This window comes from Schistocerca americana, chromosome 1 (genome assembly GCF_021461395.2).
Source record: "Schistocerca americana isolate TAMUIC-IGC-003095 chromosome 1, iqSchAmer2.1, whole genome shotgun sequence".
Taxonomy (NCBI): Eukaryota; Metazoa; Arthropoda; class Insecta; order Orthoptera; family Acrididae; genus Schistocerca; species Schistocerca americana.
In genome coordinates, this window is record NC_060119.1 from 238,293,452 (window position 1) to 238,307,096 (window position 13,645).

Sequence of the window (13,645 nt, forward strand, 5' to 3'; positions counted from 1 at the left end):
CTTACGCTGTGCTCCAACCGGTAAAAAACCTTGTTATTTATTGTCTCGTTTATTAATCGAAAACTAATAATCGAAAAAACTTAATATCTAAGAACTGACTATGAACCACAACTTTCTGTTACTCGATCCTACACTCCTGTTATTAATCCGCTTACGACTGCAAATAGCTCATTCTAACATACCTTACAGGAAAAGTTTTGGCGTATTCCTTCTATCTGTTCTAAATCGATGCACTAAGTTAGAATGGGTATGTATATTTCATGTTTCAGTCTTACTGTGTGTACAGGGTGCTCGGAAATTCCTGTTACAAACTTGTAGGACTTGGAGAAGGGAGTGAGAACAGAATATTTTGAGTAGGTACTCGTGTCCGGAAATGTACGGTTTCCGTTCTACGACGCTTTCAGTTCAGATGTTTAACTCATGCACTTCTACTTGAGGAATAGAATTAGACTTGACGTAGTACAACTATTAAGTAACAATTCGAAACTAAACATAACGAGCCATACATTTATCACTTTAGCGAATTTGTTTGTATTAAAAATTAACCATTACGTTTCTACATTATTCCAAAACAAAAAAGAACCCAGCATACTGTACGTAGAGAACAGTACTGATCCATTACAACAGCGGCTCGATGTGGCGACCGTCAAACGTTGTTACAGACATTGTACCTAAGAAGCATGTCCTGATACATGCTCTCCTTCCCACCTGGTATCTCTTGAATTTCGAGTGCACCGAGCAGAACTTGTGCCACCAGATGTTCCGCTGTCTCGCAGCAAAGGAGACATTGGGTGACATCTGCTGTCCGTCTGACGAAGTACACAGCATCCTGTCTACCAAGACAAGCAAATCTTAGACTTGTCTCTTCCCTCAGCAGAAGTGGACGAGTTAAACATCTGATATGAAAACTCCGTAGAACGGAAACCGTGTGTTTCCGGACATGGGTACCTGTTCAAAACATCATGTACTCACTCCCCTCTACAAGTCTTGGAAGTTTGTAACGGGAATTTCCGAACTCCCTGTCTAGCATGTTGAAAAAGATATCAATTGCAAGACATTCACGCAGAGCAGGAATGAAGACTAGCTAACTAGCTAACATCTGGGGTCATCAGTCCCCTAGACTTAGAACTACTTAAAGCTAACTAACCTAAGGACATCACACACAGCCATGCCTGAGGCAGGAAATTCGAACCTGCGATCGTAGCAGTAGCGCGGTTCAGGACTGAACCGCCTAGAACCGCTCGGATACAGCGGCCGGCTACGAAATGAACAATGACATTACTTAAGTTTGACAATAACACAGAAGAGACGCAAGCGAAGAGCGACATGCAAATAAAAAAATTCTTGAGTATATATGTTACAGTCAAAACCCGTTTTTAGTTAGAACGCGTCCTTACCAGTTAAAACGAGTTTTTACTGAGCTACTTCTTCAAAATGCGTTTTGCCTGGTTAAAACTAGTTTTAACTGACTTTTGCTTTTGACCAGCAGTAAAGTCTAGTTGTAACTAAGCCTATCAGCATCAACTAGTTTCAACTAGTCAGAACGCTTTCTAACTAAACTTGACAGAACTAATTTTCACCAAATTTATTTAGGGGCAAATATTAAAATTAAGAGCAACTACGTGTTGATTGAAATAAAAAACAGCATTTTTGTATCGTGCAATGCAATATTTATTGGGAATATTGATCACACATCTAAGCCATTAATATTAACTACAGAAATACAAAAATAACCATACACTGAAGAAATTTTAAGGAACGTTACAGAGCCATATTAACAGTATTAGTTACGAAAGTGGAAACAAAATAATCATACAGTATAAGTATATTAATTACTCATAGATTTGACAAAAGTTGCTACAGTCTTAATAAAATAGAAATGTACCAAAAAAATTTAACAATTAAATTTTGATTATTTGTTATTGCAAGGCAAACTGTCGTGATATTTTGAGTTACAAAAGTTTCCCTTTTTTCTTACAAAAGCACCTTTTTGAAATACATGCCTTCTTACACACACAGCGAACAAAATGTTCAAATGTGTGTGAATTCTTATGGGACTTATTTAACTGCTAAGGTAATCAGTCCCTAAGTTTACACAGTACTTAACCTAATTATCCTAAGGATGCCCGAGGGAGGACTCGAACATCCGCCGGGACCAGCCGCGCAGTCCATGACTGCAGCGCCTTAGTCCGCTTATTTCTTTTAATCTCATTTTGTTCGTTTTCGTTCGTTTCATCTGCTCGGTGCGAACGTCGCAAGACACCCATTTCAGTTTGTTGTTGATCCGTTAACTCAGTTTTTTTGTTACAGAGGGCAGCTAACCCTCTGACCGACCACGCTGAGTTACCGTGCCGGCATTTTCAGTTCAGGTGAGTTTCGAACTCATGACCCTCCATGCAGCAATCTAGTATCATAACCACTACACTATGGCGACTGCACAGACCGCTCGGCTAATCCCGCGCCACAGCGAACAAATTCTTGTCCTGATCCTAAGGCTGCCATCTTGGCAGCAGTTCTTAATGATAGCTTTGTCTCTGGCACTTCTTCCAGCAGCAAGAATTTCTCTTTGGACACGTCGAATTAGTATCTGGAAGAGAACTTTTAATTAGCTTGTTTGAAAGGCGATTAGGTATTTAATACATATTATAAAATATATTACAATGTAAGTATTAACACTTAAAATATTAATTAATTACTTGAATAGGTAGCAACATTTTCAGAGCATTAAATCAATGAAGTAGTGAATATGTCTGACATTTGTCCTTAATTATTGAAATCAATTCAGAAATACATACCTGCAATACAATTTGTCGACTATCTCATATTTCGTTCCAGTCTTGTGCAAGCCCTATTCATCTTTCTGAAGAACAACTTCAATAATTTTTTATTTCAATCAACATGTAGTTGCTCTTAATTTTAATATTTGCCTCTAAATAAATTTAGTGAAAACTAGTTCTGTCTAAATTACAATGAAATGAACACCCTTAGCTGCTTACAGGCGTTGACATACGTCAACGGGGACAAATGAATATGTGTGCCCCGACCGGGATTCGAACCCGGGATATCCTGCTTACATGGCAGACGCTCTATCCATCTGAGCCACCGATGACACAAAGCATGGCGCGACTGCAGGGATTTATCTCTGGCACGCCTCCGGCGAAACCCACATTCTCGACGTATTGTCCCGCACTACATTCGTAGTGCCCCCGCCCATTATACTCTTTATTCGCGGCGCGTTGCTGATTCCCGTAAGAGTTCGGGCACTGTTTGTGCATTCGCACAGAGGAAGAAGATGGTCAAGTGGCCAGTGAGCCGTAACTATATATATACTAAGATGGTATCTGTTCTTTCGGACATGTCCGAAAGAACAGATTCCATCTTAGTATATACCGGGTGATCAGAAAGTAGGTATAAATTTTAAAACTGAATAAATCACGGAATAAAGTAGATAGAGAGGTACAAATTGACACACATGCTTGAAATGACATGGGGTTTTATTAGAATCAAAAAAATACAAAAGTTCAAAAAATGTACGACAGATGGCGCTTCATGTGATCAGAATAGCAATAATTAGCATAACAAATTAAGACAAAGCAAAGATGATGTTCTTTACAGGAAATACTCAATATGTCCACCATCATTCCTCAACAATAGCTGTAGTCGAGGAATATTGTTGTGAACAGCACTGTAAAGCATCTCCGGAGTTATGGTAAGGCATTGGCATCGGATGTTGTCTTTCAGCATCCCCAGAGATGTCGGTCGATCACGATACTCTTGCGACTTCAGGTAACCCCAAAGCCAATAATCGCACGGACTGAGGTCTGGTGACCTGGGAGGCCAAGCATGACGAAAGTGGCGGCTGAGCGCACGATCATCACCAAACGACGGGCACAAGAGATCTTTCACGCGCCATATGTCGGACGTTTTGTGGACTTTGTTTTTTTTTCGGTTCTAGTAAAACCCCATGTCATTCCAAGCATGTGTGTCCATTTTTAACTCTCTATCTACATTATTCCGTGGTTTATTAAGTTTTCAAATTTATATTGACTTTTTGATCACCGCGTATATAGTTCTGTCTAGTTTAGTTAGAACGCATTCTTACTAGTTGAAACTAGTTGATACTGATAGCCTTAGTTACAATTAGAATTTACTGCTGGTCAAAAGCGAAAGTCAGTTAAAACTAGTTTTGACTAGACAAAAGGCGTTTTGACGAAGTGCCTCATTACAAACTAGTTTTAACTAGTAAGAACGCGTTCTAACTAGAAACGGGTTTTGACTGTAACATATACAATTCCTAAGTCACTGGTCCTGAAGTGCCTAATCGTGATGCTGCTGTAAAAGCGGGCCGCGACCAGTCGGAGGCGATTAGGTATTTAATACATATTATAAAAGATATTAAAAATATATTAAATGTTCTCTTTCCATAGAGGTCGCTGCCGGCGCGTTGCTGTCGTGGAGAGGAGTCGGTCAGCGTGCAGTTGGCAAGCACAGCCCTTTCTGCTTTCTCATTAGCGACTGGCGTCCCGGCGCATGGCTTTACGCCGTAACAATATAAGTAAAACGACGTTATGGAAATAACTTTTAAGTGGAGGCGAAGGTTAATGGTAAGGCGCTTGACTTCAGGCCGTAACAATATAAGTGAAACGACGTTCTGAAAAAAATCTTTCAAATGGAGGCGAAGGTTAACGCTAAGTCTGTGACGCAAGTTTAATTTCAAGGCAGGATCCTCATGATTCTGCAATCTCCAATGTACCTTTCCCATGAAACGCGTACGAACATGGTAAGGAAAGAGATCTCACACAACCTAAGGAAAAATTGAGTTCTTTCTCTCTGTCTTTCTCTTACAGACACACACACACACACACACACACACACACACACAACTATCCGTGAGTGGATTAGAAAAGGAAAGAAAGACATTACTTTCTGCCACATAGTGAGCGGTGACTTGCCTATTTTCCGAAGTCTCCATACCGTAGGGCGAATTGCGAAAGTACAACAGTTGTTCCCGGCTCTGTTCCATGCACTATTGGGAAGAAGTATAAGTAATCCACATTCCGCTGCACATGAACTGCCGGCCGCGGTGGCCGAGGGGTTCTAGGCATTACAGTCCGGAACGGCGCGATTGCTACGGTCGCAGGTTCGAATCCTGCCTCGGGCATGGATGTGTGTGATGTCCTTGGGTTAGTTAAGTTTAAGTAGTTCTGAGTTCTAGGGGACTGATGACCTCCGATGTTAAGTCCCATAGAGCTCAGAGCCATTTGAATCATTTTTTGCACATGAACTTCCTGCATTTAATGCACAGCGGGTTGACTTGCAAGAGGGAAAGTGAGTAAGACCCGCACATAAATGCACAACAGTTGAAAGGCAGTTACTGTTGTTAACATGTCGGCCAGACTGTAGTCTTTAGACTCGCTCCCACACCCAGCTTGGCAACTGCTATGTCGGTAGCGTGTCTGCGTCTCAGAAAGACTACACAAAAACAACCCGAACACACATCTTCCGTTCGTATCGATGTAGTGAATAACGCGCCAGACTAATCTAATAGCTCTATCGAATGAGCACGAAAAATTCCACTTTAAAAATAATTTTGTTTGTAACGGAAAACAAAAAAATGGTTCACATGGCTCTGAGCACTATGGGACTTAACTGCTGAGGTCATCAGTCCCCTAGAACTTAGAACTACTTAAACCTAACTAACCTAAGGACATCACATACATCCATGCCCGAGGCAGGATTCGAACCTGCGACCCTAGCGGTCGCGCGGTGCCAGACTGTAGCGCCTAGAACCGCTCGGTCACTCCGGCCGGCACGGAAAACAAACCGACGCTTTCCATCAACGCTGGGCGTTGCATGGAAGATATGATGAGCAGCATTTGTTTGGGCTGATTCCACCTACACGTTGCAAGAACAAAATTGGAAATATCTGCCGAAGGACCAGAGAAAATGCGTCTGACGACTCTTAAAAGATACGCCTTGTACAAAACTGCCTAATAAAATTGTTACGTTACATATTAACTAATAAGACATTTCGTATATTACAATAAGTGAACCTCAGTCTGTTACATTACGCGATATAGGTGCAAAGAAATCAGGTAAGGAGCTGCACCATCTCCACATCAAAGCCGTAAGATATAATGCACTAGGCCGGCCGCGGTGGTCTCGCGGTTCTAGGCGCGCAGTCCGGAACCGTGCGACTGCTACGGTCGCAGGTTCGAATCTTGCCTCGGGCATGGATGTGTGTGATGTCCTTAGGTTAGTTAGGTTTAAGTAGTTCTAAGTTCTAGGGGACTGATAACCACAGCAGTTGAGTCCCATAGTGCTCAGAGCCATTTGAACCATTTTTTATAATGCACTAGGTCACTTCGACCAGCAAGGAAAAAGTGACTGATAATAAGCTCGTTCAATTGTTCACCTCGACTTTCTTTGGAGCTGAAACAACGAAACACTGTGTGTGGCTGGAGGGACACTTCATCTTAGCTGTGCCCAAAATAGGATACCACAGTGTTATTCATAGGTTACAAAGTTGTTAGGATAACGAGGCACAATGCGACGATTGCTTTGTACCCCTTGCGAATTTCGTTTGATAAACGCAAGTGTCTCGTAACTCTACGAACGTAACGAGGAAGACGCGATATTTGTGTGAACAGGACGGTTCGTATGTACCCACTAGTGAATGAGAGCCCTTTGATGGGGGCGCGCAGCCGTTTCCGTTGGGCGATTTCAAAATTTCACAGCCGTCGCCTGCGCGTTTGTGTTTCGTTCGTCTTTCCCAAGCCGCTCTGAAATGCGCGTCCGCAGCAAAACGGCGTTCGTCATACGGACACTCTTTGACGGCGGACGTGCCATTCGGACCGTCCTGGCAGAATAGCGAGCTCATTAAAACTCATAAAATTAATTTCGGAGTTACGGCGGGCACGGAAGAAAGTAATTACAGCGGGGCGAGCTGCGCAGCGGCTGGGGTTTTCATCGCGGCGAGGTTGGCTGCGCATCTTTGCATGGAGGCTCGGGGGGCCGTCCGCGTTGTCTATTTCGGTAGTAAAGCGGCTGAGTTATTGTTCCAGCGTGTCACGGCTATGATATACGGAGCCATCAGCGTTGCGAGGGGCCGCTTTTTCTGTTAACTAGGCCCGTGGGCCGCCGCGCCGACCCGGCTCGCGCCTCCAGCGGCTTCGGCGCGCAGACGCCGCTCTCGGGCAAGAGGCAGGCGACTTGTGTAACCAGCTTCCGCAGGGTTTCCCGTGTAAAACCGTTACTCCTCACTCCTCAAGAGAATAAATAACAGTTATGTTAAAAAACGTGTAGCTACCTGTTTGTAAGAAATGCTGGAAGTGGTGACCATGGGCGTCCAGACATCACTGACAGTGTGATGACGTTACCAGCAACACGCTGTAATTCTGCAGGCGTGATGTTAATTTCTCTAGTTAAAATCTTTCTTCCTTAGGGCCAACAGCGTAATATATCTCTGATATTTATAGGAAGACTACCAGTTCTGACAATATTATAAATGCCGATTCCTGTCACCCAATGGATCATAAACTAGCATTTTTCCATTCAGTGATTAACAGATCAAATAACCTCCAATTAGAAAAGCCAGAAATTAAAAAATAACACACTTAGTTATATAGCCCACACAAACGATTTTGACCCCAACATAGCCACAATAGTATATTAGAATGTAAAACACGAAAGCAGAACATAATACAAGCTATATATACCTAACTCGAGAGACATAACCGACACAGAAAATGAGATACGTGCCAGCAGTCTACGTTGGTAGAATCTCGAACAGAAGCAGTGCACTTTTTAAAGCCACAAATATCCAACTTGCCTTTCGAGCCAATAACAACCTTTCAATAAAATTACGTTCCGCCATCACTAGAACATCGAAATTTTATAATGCAGGCAAATTTAGAATCAATCACTTGTGGCAGCTGTAATAGCTTTTACATTGGCCAAACAGGAAGAAATTTTAATGTGAGATATAAAGAACATACTAGAGAGAGCGAATATTATCAGTCTTGCTTCTTTCTACACTTGAAAAATCAAAATCACACTGCTGATACGATCGAAAATGCACTACAGATTCTGCACAGAATATGAAAATGTTTTGCAATGAACATTCTTGAGGAATTAGAGCTTTGTATGTACACGAAAAATGCCCACAAAAAATATTAAACGAACATACAGAATTTAGACACAAGTACTACCTTAAAAACTTTATTGAACTTTTAGAACACAAAAAGGATAAACAGGAAGTGACATATACGACAACCAAAGATAATAGCAACAAATTTAGTTAATAAAATAATATCGATGTTCATTTGCACAATCTTTGTAAACATGTAGCGTCGTAAGAATGGAACTGTCAGACTTGTGTCACGTCGTAATTAACATTTAACTGCAATATCTTGACATCATTTACGATCTTATTAAAGTAGTGACAGTTACACAGCAGTCCACTAATGACGCAATATGGAGATCACATCAATCTAGACATGAGTACGAGACAGCTGCTTTAATATGAGTGACATTGGCATCCATACCTGTTCCCACCAAAATTATAATTGCAGGTACTTGAAAATGGCGATTAAGTCGAAACAGCCTGTCGTAAGTAAAGATTACTTGTTATACGCAGCTATCTGGTGTATCTACTCTAACAATCGTATCGTTCTCTAGTTACGTTCCGTTCAAGATCGTTTACTGTGCGAGGATTGTCAAGATACACTTTGCTTTTTAGTGTGCCCCATAAGTAAAAATCACACATTGCTAAGTCCGGGGTCCTGGACGCCAGAGGTGTCTACTGACAAGTCTGTGTTCAGGGAACACGTTGGTGATGTGGGTCATACTTTGGTTGGATGTGTGAGCGTTTGCTTCATCTAGCTGAAACAATGCATACAGTTTCTCTGTGTCTGTTAATTGTGCGTAGACAGATTCAAAGATCTCTAGACATCTGTCACTCTTTAAGGTGTAATTGTAAAATATGAGGCCAATAATGTGCATGCCGGACAACAAACATCTATCTTCTTTGAGTGGAGGGGTTCTTCATGCGGAATATGTGGATTGTCCTGTGACAAGTATCTGCAGTTCTGGGAGTTTACATAGCCTGACAATGAAACCAGGCCTTATCTGACATGAAGTAAAGCTAGGGATTCAAATAACCGTTAGCAACTGATGTTAACAGACAGTTACAATAATGAACTCTCATCCTGATCTTCACTTTTCAACTCTCGCACCACACCCATACGATAGGCTCTTCTTATTCGTATATATACTAGTACGGGACGACACAATGTACGAGATAAACCAGCCTGCTGCAAAGATCTTCTTTGCGACCTGCGGGGACTTCTCGTGATGTCCATACGAATCGTGTCTATAGTTTCAGGGTTCCTCACGGTCGGTTTCAGAATCCTCTGCACATTCTGAACGGATCCTACAGCTTTCCATTTCTCGTACAGATCTAGAATAGAGCTAGTCTTGGGGAGTTTCCTATCAGGATACTTCGCTTGAAACATTTCCTTAAATTCCTTGATGGACCCTGTTTTTATGTTACACTCCACGACATCAATTCGCTGTTCTAATGCAAACTGCCTGATTTCTGTAACAACTCAACAGTACGAGCTTCTCACAACAACTGACGCAGGAACGCACAGCTGCACTCAACTTCCCCATAAAATGCAGTGCAGCCAACTTTCGAGTATGTGTTGCCACTTCACAAGCACTTCGACTAGAGATGGTTAACCAATAGGCGAGACGTATCGGTTTTATGTGGGACTCCATGTACCTTATGTAAATCACCGATCTGTGGACTAAAAGGTCAAAGATTTTTAATCGCGTAATATATTTTTGTTTTTCGGTTCGCCAAATTTTTGTGCATCATTTCGGTTTCCATAGATAATCAGATTGTTCCTTCAGTCTGAATTTCTCGCATTTCTTCCTTGTGTGTCCCACTATGGAGCAGGTTACTATGGCGCAGCGTGTACTAATAGTGAAAACATTTTATCAGAACGGAAAAACTTATGCAGCAACCGTGAGACATTTTCGCGCAATTCTAGGACAGAGTGATCAACAGTTCGCAGACAATTTGTAAAGGTGAATGAAACTTGTTCAAAAGAGAACATTAAAGGCGTGTGAGCACTAGGTCAATGAAGGCCAACGAGCGAAGGAGAATGTATTCGACCGAACGTTGGTCGCCAATGCATTAGCCTTCTGTTTCTCATCCACACGACCAAAGGGGATTGGCCCCAAGGGATTCGTCCATGTGGAATCACAGTTGGCTTTCATAACTCCCGTTTTGTTATTGTTATAAACTAGAGTTTTAATTACAGTTTCAGCGACCGATATTGTGAGGGAAGAAGTGGATTTAGCAGTCGTCACATGTGCAGCATTTATTTTACTGCAAGGCCGGCCGAAATGGCCGTGCGGTTAAAGGCGCTGCAGTCTGGAACCGCAAGACCGCTACGGTCGCAGGTTCGAATCCTGCCTCGGGCATGGATGTTTGTGATGTCCTTAGGTTAGGTAGGTTTAACTAGTTCTAAGTTCTAGGGGACTAATGACCTCAGCAGTTGAGTCCCATAGTGCTCAGAGCCATTTTTTTTTTTTTTACTGCAAGGAGCTGATCATCAGAAAAAGAAGTACAAGAAGAAACGACGCTGGTGGACGGCCTCTCTTTTAAAAGTAGGGAGCAGTGTGATGAGACAAAATTAATGCCTACTTTAAAGCTGGGTTGGAATATGGGCTATCTCATTGGTTTACCCTAGTGAAAGTTACAGATTTCGAATTGTTATTGAATTCTGCAGGCCGTAAAATTTCCAAAGGTAACACCTCTTATAATAGAGCTGTACCTGCAGCAGAAAGTTAATAGTCACTCCCAGTTTTGTATGTTCCTCTTTGTCGTTCACGACGACAAGATGTTGATAAACACAAAATCGTACATATCACTGTCTAATAGCAGAGTTATTTTCCTCAAAGCGTCCAGCCTTTCAGCTTGTTTTTACAACCGCTGTTCGTAGAGGCCCTTAAACACCCCCAACCACGATAAAAACTCTATAACTCTTCTTATACCACTCCATACGCCAGTATTTTTAAACACAAATACGCAGCCTTAGCGAGAGCAGGCACTGCATAAGGGGAAACAGCGATTGTTTGAAATTAAATTTTTCAAGACAGCCACAGATTGCACTCAGTATGTTTTACTGACTGGTATCGCACTTTAATTTAACAGCCATCCACTGAACTCTAAACGGTAAATTCCAGAGTTTCTCACAAAAAATTAAAGGACGAAACCGACCAACATACTAAGTGCGACTTGTTGCAGTCTTGATAAACTTAAATGCACATCCGTTCTAGAGACAGAACAAGTCGCTACTAAACCAGCGAAGATTCGACCCGGCATTCACACAAGAGGAGGGGTCGCAACGCCAACCAACCGCCAGCGCTTTAATGTTACCGCCAGAAGAACGAACCTCAATCGAGACCAACCGCTTCGTTGGCTCCTATTCGTTATCTCTGATAACGAAGCGGTTGGTTGTCGATTTGACTTTCGTTGACCTAATGTGTACGCGTCTTAAAGAGTCCTGGCCGCACTTTTTCTGCCCGATCCGTGCAAAACATGTCGTCGTTCGTGGCTGTCTAACTGGTAGTCCAGTGAAGTCTGTTCTTAGCCATTTCCAAGACCTGGACATAGGATATATTTCAGCACAGCTAAATGTCCGATATGACCCCCAATAGCACCCTTACAGAACTCAATTAACGCAGCTGAAAGAAGCTTTTCCTGAGGAAATGTCTCTATGTGTGATTTTATTTCAGAGGAGCCCCACAGGGCTTCGTCCGTCAGACTTACCATGTCTTAATGATTGCTGGAGATGGTGGTTTATATTTATCTGGACGGTTATTTGTAATGGTGACTGTAATATTTTATAGCCTAAACTGTCTGGTAAGAGTGGACATGGGTCTCTTATCTGAAGCGTTGACATAATGCGTATCTAAATGAGGAATGAGACAGTGAGACGAAGTGAAAGCCTTCTCCTAGAGGTTTCCAGACTACTGCTTATGTAGATGAAGATGGATAGTTCGCCCACGAGATCCTTAACGTGTGTATTTGGCGTGAAGCTCTCGGCGTTGACAATGCTCCGCAAGATTCTGCCCCGAAATGATTGCTGTCTGTTGAGTTTATGCTCGCTATGAGAAAAATCTACATTTTGTGGATTATTTCCTGATAAGACGGCTGTTTTCCGGGAAGACAGACGCCATTAGTTACACCAAGTGGAAATTTGTCCAAGTCTTCCTGCACTTCCTTACGATCGCCTAACGAAGATACTGTCGTTCACACAACGGCATTGTCAAGTGACGATCTCAGCGTACAGCTGTTCCTGTATGATAACTCGTTTATTTATACTGGAAATATTAGAAGTCCTAGTAAGCTTCCTTGTAGTACATCCAGAGTTGCTTTCATTTCTGTGCAACATTTGCTGTCCGGTATAACGTACTGCATTATTTTGGTCAAATATTCCTTCAGCCAGTTACATCTCGCCATTTAAATGTTACAGATAACCAATTTAGGAGAGGAGGAGATTAGTGTCTACCGTCCCGTCGACAACGACGTCATTAGAGCCGGAGCACAAGCTCGGATGGAGAAGGAAACCGCCCGTGTCCTTTTAAAGGAACCATCCCGGCATTTGCCTTAAGCGATTTAGGGAAATCACGGAAAACGTAAATCTGGATGACCGGAGGCGGGTTTGAATCGTCGCCCTCCTGAATAATTCATCTGGAGTTCTGTTATTAATGTCCTACATTGGTTTGCTTAGCTCGCTTGATTGTTTTGGTACCGGTACCTCCGCCTCACTTCAGAGACAACAAGTTCGTAAGAATATAAAGTAGTTTTAACTAGATTAAAACTTTCCTGGCAACTGTTAATGTCAACGACAACTTAGTCGTTTCCGGGAGCAAGAAATTATAGCTTCAAAAACGAAATATTAAAATGGTTGAGTGATCTTTATGCGTGTCGGCTTTTTTGTTTTAATTCTTCAAACCGTATCGTTATAGCAGGTTTAGCCGACAGGCGAGACCAAAATATTTCACATTCCGTATAAAGAAAAAAAAAAAAAAAAGGAAAAGGAATGAGCTCTGCAAGAGAAGTTACAGATGTGAAAACGGCTGAGGGATCTGAAACGGATCACAGAGTTAAACAAAATAAGTTTTGCATTTCATGGAAATGGCAGACTCCATTCGATAGGGCAAACATTAGGGAAGTAGGCACGCTAAGAAGCGATCTGAAATGGGAAGACCCCCATGAAATCTGTAGTAATAGGGAAGGTGAATGGAAGACTTCAAGGTTGATGGAAGGATTCTGGAAAGTGGAGCGCTCCTGGGAACTGAGTATTGCTCCAGCGTTTGAAAGCCTCGTCAACTAGGAGTGACAGACAGCAAAAGAACTCCAATGACAATTACCGCTGCGCTTTCAAAAATACGTTTTCTCCTAGGCTCCACGACTGCCATTGAAGGGATCGGCGAAAGAAAGTGCCAGCCCTCAGTGTATTGAGAATTAGGCTGATCACATTGTCTGTTGTGTTTTCAGGAAAACTACATACTAGCAGCTATTAATTCCATCTGAACTGTTAGGAAGCATTTGTCAGCTGTATACACT